The following is an 8,528-nucleotide window of genomic DNA, read 5'->3' as shown; positions in this document are numbered from 1 at the left end:
CTGTGATGTCACCGGTGTTACCGATGATGTCACTGGTGTCTCTGCTATGTCACCTCTGTCCTTGTCAACTCACTGATGTCCCCAGTGATGTCACTGATGTCTTTGGGAGATCACGGCTGCCCCTTTGTTTTCACCAGTCTTCTGTGATATCACTGGTCCACAATGATGTCACTACTGTCCCTGTAATGTCACCACCGTCCCCTGTGATGTCACCAATGCCCACCGTGATATCACTGGTGTCTCTGTGTTGTTATTCAGGTCCCCTGTGATGTCGATGATGTCCCTGTGACATCACGACTGTCCCTTTACTGTCAACAATTCCATGTGATGTCACTGGTCCCCAGTGATGCCACCCATCTCCCTGGAATGTACCTGTCGTGGTTTTGTCCTGGCTCAATTTACTTTTATACTCCCACATACAATTACTATTAGTTGAGAGAAGGTTTATGCAGACAAAAAGAGACTGAATTAAAAAAAAGTATGAGTATTTATTATTAACAAGCTAACACTAAAGAATTATATTTACAACAATTCTACTTAAGTAAAAGGTATTATGTATTTACAGAAGATGCTTCTCCCCCCACTTCCCTTTATATCAGTCCAAGGAGGAGAAGCAGTCTTTTTCTGTTCTCAGAATTCCAGCTCTCTCTCTCTCCAGTAACTCTGCAGCACTTTCGTCGCAGTTGGAACCTTTTCTCCTTCTTCTCTATGTCAGCCTCCAGGGCTGGGCTTACCCCTTCCTTGGCTAAAACCGAAGGCTGGGGGTTACCCAGGTCCTGAAGGGTTTCCTTCCATAGGCTTGCAAGGGGACACTTGCTTACTATGGATCTTCTTCCACAGGGTTACAGGGGATAATGGTTTAAGAGTTCACCCCTGTTTCCCTATGGAGGTCCCTCCCCACGGGAGAACAGTCTTTGATTGACTTCTCGGCATGGGTCTAGTCTGGATCCCTTACTCGGATCCCAATATCCCACCTGAGCCATTTTCTGCTCCAGCGTAGGTTTTCTCATTCCCCTCAGGGTCATAAATCTTCAATATCCCTACCCGAACCGTCTTCTGTTCCAGCGTAGGTTCTCTCAGGATCACAAATCTCCAGCACCAGCAGCATGGATCCCACACATGGATCCCAATATCCCTACCCGAACCGTTTCTCTGTTCCAGCGTAGGTCGTCATCCCCCTCGGGGTCATAAATCTCCAACAGGATTCTGCCTCATCTGAGCCGCTCCTGCTCCAGCATAAGGCTTTCTCTGTTAAAGTCACAAATCTCTGGTGCATCCACAAGCTCCTCTGTGAGCCGCATGGGGGTCTCTTCACCCCAACAAACTTCTACAGGTGGCAGGGTTTTATTTTTCAGTCTTTACCCTGCTGAAGGGAGGGAGAGCGAAAGGGAGAAAAAGCAGCTCTCCCCCCTTCAAACTTTTCTTCTCTCTCCTGCGACTGCAGCTTTGACCTTGAAAATCCTGTTATCTCATGGCTGGAATTCTTCTGCAGCGGTTTCTCGTCTAAGCAGTTCATCTTTTAAACTTTTTTTTTCTTCACTCTCTCACAAGAGAGAAGGGAGGTTTCAGTGCTGTACCTGCCCCCCCTGGCCCAAGCCGGGGGAGGAGAGGGCCTTGACCCTCCTCGGGCCCGCTACCCTTCTACATGGCTGCTGCTCCTAATTTCAACTGCGCCACAACCTTCTCTTCCGTTTTCTTAAAGATGTAATTAGCAAAGGCGTCACTGAACTTTTTGATTGGCTTTTTGTCCGGAAATCACCTGGACAAAACTATCCTCAGCCCCAGAGATGGGCTGGTGGGTAAAACCACGACAGTACCACTGTCCCCTGTGATGTCACCCATGTTCCTGATGATATCACTGGTGTCTCTGTGATGTCACCTGTCTTTGTGAAGTCACCGATGACCCCAGTGATATCACTGATTTCCCTGTGATGTCACCACTATCCCCTGTGATGTCATCAGTGACACTGATAATATCACCGGTGTCTCTGTGATGTCAGCCATGGCCTTGTGAAGTCATCGATGTCCCCTGTGATGTGAAAGATGTCCCTGTATATGTCGCTGGTGTCTCTGTGGTGTCATCACTGCCCCCTGTGATGTCAAAAATGTCCCAAATGATGTCCTGCTGTCTCTGTGATGTCACCACTGTGCCGAACCGTGGTACCATGTCCCTGTCATGTCACCAATGTCAGTGATGTCTCTGTGACATCACAACTTTCCCTTTGATGTCAGCAGTCACCTGTGACATCACTGGTCCCCAGTGATGTCACTGCTGTCTCTGTGATGTCACCACTGTCCCCAGCGGTGGCACCATGTCCCCGTGATGTCACCAATGTCCATGTGATGTCACCAGACCCCTTTGATGTCAGCGATGTCCCCGTGATATTGCAGATGTCCCTTTCTTGTCACCATTCCATTAGAATGTCACTGGTCCCCAGTGATATCACCCATGTCTTTGTGATGTCACCACTATCCCCTGTGTTGTCACCAATTTCCTCAATTATGTCACTACTGTCTCTTTAATGTCACCCCTGGCCTTGTGAAGTCACCATTGTCCCTACTGATGTCACTGATGTCCCTGTGATGTCACAACGGTGTTTTCTTTTTCAACAGTCCACTGTGAAGTCACTGGTTTACAATGATGTCACCAATGTCCCTGTGATGTCACCAGTGTCACCGATGATGTCACTGGTGTCTCTGTTATGTCACCACTGGCCTTTTGCAATCATTGATGTCCCCTGTGGTGTCACCAATGTCCTTGCAACATCAGGGCTTCCCATTGTTGTCACCAGTCCCCTGTGATGTCACTGGTTCCCAATGATTTCACTGCTTTCCCTGTGATGTCACCACCATCCCTTTTGATGTCACCATTGTCCCCAGTGACTTCAGTAATGTCCATAATGATGTCACTTGTGTCTCTATAATGTCAACCCTGTGCTTGTGAAGTCACCAATGTCCCTGTGACATCACGGCTGCCCCTTTATTTTCAACAGTCCCATGCTATGTCACTGGTCCCCAGTGATGTCACCCATGTCCCTGTGATGTCACCTCTATCCCCTGTGATGTCACCAGTGACAGTGATAATATCACTGGTGTCTGTGATGTCACCACTGGCCTTCTGAAGTCATCAATGTCTCCTGTGATGTCAAAGATGTCCCCGTTGATGTCACTGGTGTGTCTGTGGTGTCATCATTGTCCCTTGCAATGTCAACAATGTCCTCAGTGATGTCCTGCTGTCTCTGTGATGTCACCACTCTGTCGAACCGTGGCACCATATCCTCGTCATGTCACCAATGTCAGTGAGGTCCCTGTGACATCACGGCTGTCTTTTTGTTGCCAATAGTCCCCTGTGATGTCACTGGTCCCCAATGATGTCACACATCTCCCTGTGATGTCACCAATAATGTCACTGGTGTCTCTGTGATGTCACCACCATCCCCTGTGATGTCACTGATAGCCCTGTGACATCACGGCTGTCCTTTTTGTTGTCAACAGTCCCCTGTGAGGTCACTGGTCCCCAGTGATGTCACCAGTCTCCCTGTGATGTCACCACTCTCCCCTGTGATATCAACCATTTCACTGATGTCACTGGTGTCTCTGTGATGTCACCCTGGCCTTGTGATGTCATTGATGTTGACTGTGATGTCACAGATGTTCCTGTTGATGTCATTGGTGTCTCTGTCGTATCATCGCTGTCTCCTGTGATGTCAACAATGTCCCCAATGATGTAACCTCTGTCCCTGTGATGTCACCACTGTCCACTGTGACATCAGCAATGTCCCCAAAGATGTCATTGGTGTCTCTATTGATACCTTGGAGTTTTGATGTTTTAATTTTTTTATTTTTGTAGACCTTAGAAGTAGTTATGTAGTAAATGTAGATTTTAGAGTAGCAGCATATTATCCCTTTACCCTTAACACACCAGCTCAAACCCCTGTTACCCATTCCCATATCAATTCCCTAAATTCCATAGCCTGTTTAGTCTCTTTTTCAAGGTAGAATTGTAGAAGAACACCCTAACACTACGGAAGAAGATATAGCCATAGACCCAACAACCCTCAGGCCTAGAATTCTGGAAGGCCTCCAAGGACATTACGTGCTCTGAGGAAGATGAAGATGAAGAAGAGGGGGTCCCAAAACGCCCCCAGACCCAATTCCCAAGAGGCGTGGCGGGGGCAGAACCTGGGTGGTAGCTGGACTGGATTGGGTGAAAATCATTATAAAAACTGTGGACATCTGTATTTCAGGAGCGTGCGCTGGGGTATTCCAGAAAGCCTGGGGGCTCATTAAAACTTCTGTATCCTTATCTTATCTCCTACCTAATTTGGCTTGGAGTCTTTTTTCCCCACAGCCATTTAGGCAACACTATAATGTCAACCCTTTCCTTGTGAAGACACCGATGTCCCTGTGACATCAGGGTTGTCCCTTTATTGTCAACAGTCCCATGTGATGTCACTGGTCTTCAGTGATGTCACTGATGTATCTGTGATGGCCCCACTGTCCCCTGTGATGTCAGCCATGTCTCTGATGATGTCTCTGGTGTCTCTGTGATGTCATCACTGTCGTTGTGAAGCCACCAATGTCCCCTGTGATGTCAGCGATCTCTCTGTGACATCACGACTGTCCATTTATTGCCAGCAGTCCCGTGTGATGTCACTGGTCCCAAATGATGTCACTTATATATCTCTGATGTCACCACTATCCCCTGTGATGCCACAAGTGCCTCTGCTGATGTCACTGGTGTCTCTGTGATGTCACACCTGACCTTGTCATGTCACCAATGTCCCCTGTAATGTCACAGATGTCCCTGTGACATCACAGCTGTCCCTTTGTTGTCAGTAGTCTCCTGTGATGTCACTGGTGCCCAATGATGTCACTACTGTCCCTGTGATGTCATCACTGTCCCCAGAGGTGTCACCATGTCCCCATGATGTTGACAATTTCCTTGTGACATCACAGCTATCCTCTTGTTTTTACCAGTCACCTGTGATGTCACTGGTCCTCAGTGATGTCAATGATGTCCCTGTGATGTCACCAGACCTTTTTGATGTCACTGATGTCCCTGTGACATCACGGCTGTCCCCTTGTTTCAACCACTCCCCTGTGATGTCACTGGTCCCCAATAATGTCGTTGCTGTCCCTGTGGTGTCACCACTGTGCCCATCGGTGGCATCTTGTCCCCATGATGTCACCGATATCCTTATGATGTCACCAGACCCCTGATATGTCACTGATGTCCCTGTTATATCATGTCTGTCTCTTTGTTGTCACCCGTCACCTGTGATGTCACTGGTCCCCAGTGATGTCACCCATGTCCCTGATGATGTCACTGTTGACACTGTGATGTCACCTCTGTCCTTGTGAAATCACCGATGTCCCCTGTGATGTCACTGATTTCCGTGGGATACCACGCCTGTCCCTTTGTTTTCAACAGTCCTCTATGATGCCACTGATACCCAATGATGTCATCCATGTCCCTGTGATGTCACCACTGTCCCCTGTGATGTCACCAATATCCACAATGATGTCACTGATGTCTCTTTGATGTCAGACATGTACTTGTGATGTCACTGATGTCCCATGTGATGTCACCGATGTTCCTGTGACATCACAGCTGTCTCTTTGTTTTCACCAATCCCCTGTGATGACATTCGTCCCCAGTGATGTCACCAACATCCCTTTCATTAGGGTTAGGGTTAGGGTTAAGCTTAGGCTTAGGCTTAGGCTTAGTTTCAGACTTAAGTTTTAGGGTTAGGGTTAAGATTAGGGTTAGGGTTAGGCTTAGGGTTAAGGTTCGGGTTAGTGTAAGGATTAGGTTAAGGTTATTGTTTAGATAACATTTTCATTAGAGTAAGGGATACGGTTACAATTATGGGTTAAGGTTTAGGTTTAGATTTTTTTTAAATATTAGATCTAGGGTTCAGTACTGTCTAAGATACCTCCCAGTCCAAAGGTGCATGCACAGAAAGCTCTTGCTCTTTGTGTAGTGCCGAGAGTGATGCACAAATTGCACTCAAGAGATGGTGATTCACAGTTAGAGTTAATGTGAGGTGCTGGGATTAAGGGTTAAGGTTACAGATGGGGTTAAGGTTAAGATTAGGGTTAGGTTAGGGTTTAGGGTTAGGTTTAAGTTTGGACTTTTTTTTTAAGTTTAGGTCTAGGGTTCAGTACAGATGAAGATACATCCCAGACAAAGGTGCCCGCACACAAAACTCTTGCTCTTTGTGCAGTGCCCAGAGTGGCGCAGCAACTGCACTGGAGAGACGCAGACTCAGGGCTTTCTTTCCTGGGTGGAAGGGCAGTCGTTCTCTTGTAGGAGTGCTGAGCTGAAATGGCCGTCCCACAGTGTGACACATTTGTTTGTTCTAACGAAAAAAGGAGTTGAGCAGTGAATATTTTCCCTCCCTCCCCTTCTCATTTTGTGGGAGGGATGTTGAATGGGCAGATTGGCCCATTGGGTGATTGAGCAACACTAAAGAACTGGTCAGGGACTCAGATTCCAGACTGATGGCCATTGAAGTCTGTGGGGAGGGATGGGGAGGTTTTTTTGTTTTCTAATCTTTTCCCTCTCCTGGGAAACATATTTCTGACTCACACATGTATTAACAATGTCTGATGGATAAATGCAGATCAAATCTATTCCCTGGATTGGACATGGAGACGTGAACCCCTCGAGTGAAGACATCTCCATGCCCTGTGTCCAAAGGAAGCTGTGTGTCCATAAAGCACGGGATCCAGCTGCAGGTGTGCTCTTCTCTGTGCCCACACTGATGCTCCCCTGGCTGCACAGGCACACAGGGACAGAGGCCCTGCTGTGCTCAGGGCTCTGGGGGTGTGCAATGCTCAGGTGCTTCTGCTCCCAGGGAGAACAAACATGGATTTCTCTCCCCGACTGCACCTCTGCCTCCCACAGTCCCTCCTGGAATGGGGCTGAACTGCCCAGTGACAGCCCTGGAGATACAAAGGGGTGGTTGTCGAGACACGAAGGGACTGTGGAGCTACACGGTGAGAGAAAGGGGAGACATCTGCGGCCTGAGCTCAGCTGAGACATCCACTAGACCCTCAAACATTTGTATTGTCGTGGTTTTGCCCTGGCTCAATTTACTTTTATACCTCTCATACAATTATTATCAGTTGAGAGAAGGTTTATGCAGACAAAAAGAGACTGAATTGAAAAAAAAAAGTATGAGTATTTATTATTAACAAACTAAAACTAAAGAATTATATTAACAACAATTCTACTTAAGTAAAAGGTATTATGTATTTACAGAAGATATTTCTCCCCCCACCTTCCTTTATATCAGTCCAAGGAGGAGAAGCAGTCCTTTTCTGTTCTCAGAATTCCAGCTCTCTCTCTCTCTCTCTAGTAACTCTGCAGCACTTTCGTCGCAGTTGGAACTTCTTTATCTCTCTCTTATTCTGTGTTGGCCTCCAGGGCTGGGCCTACCCCCCTCCTGGGTTAAAACCGAAGGTTGAGGGTTACCCAGGTCCTGAAGGGTCTCCTTCCATAGGCTTGCAAGGGGACACTTGCTTACTATGGATCTTCTTCCACAGGGTTACAGGGGATAATGGTTTAAGAGTTCACCCCTGTTTCCCTATGGAGGTCCCTCCCCATGGGAGAACAGTCCTTGATTGACTTCTCGGCATGGGTCCAGTCTGGATCCCTTACTCGGATCCCAATATCCCACCTGAGCCATTTTCTGCTCCAGCGTAGGTTCTCTCTAGCACCAGCAGCACGGATCCCACACATGGATCCCAACATCCCTACCTGAACCGTTTTGTGTTCCAGCGTAGGTTCTAATACCCGTCAGGGTCATAAATCTTCAACAGCAGCAGCATGGATCTCTCACTGAGATCCCAAGCGTATCTGAGCCGTCTCGCTCCAGCATAAGCATCGATCCCTTCGAGGGTCACAAAGTCTTTAACAGGACTCTGCCTCATCTGAGCCGCTTTTACTCCAGTATAAGGCTTTCTCTCTGTTAAAGTCACAAATCTCTGGTGCATCCACAAGCTCCTCTGTGAGCCGCATGGGGGTCTCTTCACCCCAACAAACTTCTACAGGTGGCAGGGTTTTATTTTTCAGTCTTTACCCTGCTGAAGGGAGGGAGAGCGAAAGGGAGAAAAAGCAGCTCTCCCCCTTCGAACTTTTCTTCTCTTTCCTGTGCTGCCAGCTTCGACCTTGAAAATCCTGTTATCTCATGGCTGGAATTCTTCTGCAGCGGTTTCTCGTCTAAGCAGTTCGTCTTTTAAACCTTTTTTTTTCCTTCACTCTTTCACAAGAGAGAAGGGAGGTTTCAGTGCTGCACCTGCCCCCCGGCCCAAGCCGGGGAGGAGAGGCCTTGGCCCTCCTCGGGCCCGCTACCCCTCTACATGGCTGCTGCTCTTAATTTCAACTGCGCCAACACCTTCTCTTCCGTTTTCTTAAAGATGTAATTAGCAAGGGCGTCACTGAACTTTTTGATTGGTTTTTTTGTCCGGAAATCACCTGGACAAAACCATCCTCAGCCCCAGGGATGGGCTGGTGGACA

The 8,528-nt window shown here is 47.8% G+C and overlaps 1 long non-coding RNA gene across 1 annotated transcript; it reads right to left on the bottom strand.

The window, feature by feature from the left end:
- Window positions 1–468: 468 nt before the first annotated feature.
- LOC126646779 (uncharacterized) lies at window positions 469–8,119 on the bottom strand. The gene is made up of 2 exons (XR_007630399.1): window positions 7,400–8,119; window positions 469–690 (listed from the first exon to the last, which is right to left on the bottom strand). It is a non-coding gene; the product is annotated as an uncharacterized LOC126646779 (long non-coding RNA).
- Window positions 8,120–8,528: the final 409 nt, after the last annotated feature.

The sequence above is a fragment of the Myiozetetes cayanensis genome, unplaced genomic scaffold (assembly GCF_022539395.1).
Source record: "Myiozetetes cayanensis isolate MyiCay16 unplaced genomic scaffold, myiCay2020 scf395, whole genome shotgun sequence".
Classification (NCBI taxonomy): domain Eukaryota; kingdom Metazoa; phylum Chordata; class Aves; order Passeriformes; family Tyrannidae; genus Myiozetetes; species Myiozetetes cayanensis.
This window is presented reverse-complemented; position numbering and strand designations above follow the sequence as displayed.